General features: G+C 42.6%; 1 protein-coding gene across 1 annotated transcript in view; it reads right to left on the bottom strand.

The window, feature by feature from the left end:
* LOC108792251 (cdc42 effector protein 2-like) overlaps positions 1-543 on the bottom strand; it is a 31,847-nt gene extending 31,304 nt beyond the window's left edge. The window contains exon 1 of the mRNA XM_018562988.1: positions 379-543. The gene's annotated coding sequence lies outside the window, so the exon portion shown is untranslated. The remainder of the gene's footprint in view (positions 1-378) is intronic.
* Positions 544-1,373: the final 830 nt, after the last annotated feature.

Below are 1,373 nucleotides of genomic sequence, written 5' to 3'. Positions count from 1 at the left end.
CCCCCCACTTCCAGGTGCCATTGTAATATATCGCCCCACTTCCAGGAGCCATTGTAACCAGATAATCAATGTTATTCACATCACCTGTCAGTAATCATAATGTTATGGCTGATCAGTGTACATGATGTATATACAAGATATATATATATATATATAGTGACACACAAATCGTTTATAAACAGTGTTGGGTACCTATAAACATACCAATATCATGTATGGATAATACATGATATCTAAAAAGCTCTTGAAATAGCCCATTTCCAGAATCATACAGAAAACCAGGATTGCTGTGCCCTAGCTATGGAGTCAGCCTCCTTTCTAATCCCTCCACAGTCATCCTTGCTGCAGTAATCCTGATGGAGGAGAATCAGCACTGACCTGGATGGGGGTACAGAGGTGTGATGTGGATGGACAGCTCCTGGGTACCTGGGATGATGATGGTCCTCTGATAGATGAGGCTGTACAACCTTCAGATTGCTCTCCTCCTTGTCACATACACAGCAGACTCCAGGCTCTGAATCATTCACTACAGAGAGCCAGGGAGGAGCCACAGCCGCATTCACCTTCCCCTGGCCTGACTATGGAATCCCTAAAGACTGTGACATCACATTCCCAGTAACCCCTCACTGGCTAGACGTAGAAGTACTGTGCACACTCATCGTATCCTGGAAATGATTTCCCAATACAAAGATATCTATTGATAGGATATGAATATCAGGAAGGGATCCTGGGTTACGTGTATTGTAAAGAACAGTTTATGTCTAAAGAAGCGCTATTGCGAAACCTATTCTGATAGATCAGTATCCATTATAAGCCTGCTTTTAATTAGCATTGTACATGAATTATATATCGCCATTCGACAACGGTTTGCTCAGTGCTCTACAAAATAAAGGGAGACAGTACAGTTACAATACAATTCAAGATAAGAGGGTTAGGCTGGCTGTACACTAATAGAGCAAATCGTTTAAAATGTTTGTTTGATTTTCTGACAATTAATGGGGTCAAATCGATTCTGACCATAGTGATGAAAGAAAATTGAAGGAGCGGGATGGAAGTTTTTTCTCAAACAAATGATATTCTAACAGTGAATGTGGTTTTCATTTGGGAAACTCTGATCATTTCCAAAATCGAATGTTAGCAGTGAACGAAAACTGCTCAGTGTCTGCAACCCCCCTCTGCCGATCCCTCCACTGGCTTCCAATCAACCAAAGGATAAAATTCAAGATATTAACAAGCACTTACAAAGCCATCCACAACTCTGCCCCCGGCTGAATCTCAAACCTGGTCTCAAAGTATCACCCTAACCGCCCCCTCCGCTCTTCCAAAGACCTCCTGCTTTCCAGCTCCCTTGTCAACTCCTCCCATTCCCGCAT

This window comes from Nanorana parkeri, unplaced genomic scaffold (genome assembly GCF_000935625.1).
Source record: "Nanorana parkeri isolate BGI_ZX_2015 unplaced genomic scaffold, ASM93562v1 scaffold620, whole genome shotgun sequence".
In the NCBI taxonomy this organism is placed as follows: Eukaryota; Metazoa; Chordata; class Amphibia; order Anura; family Dicroglossidae; genus Nanorana; species Nanorana parkeri.
The sequence above is the reverse complement of the archived record's forward strand: the minus strand, read 5'-3'. Positions and strand labels throughout refer to the sequence as shown.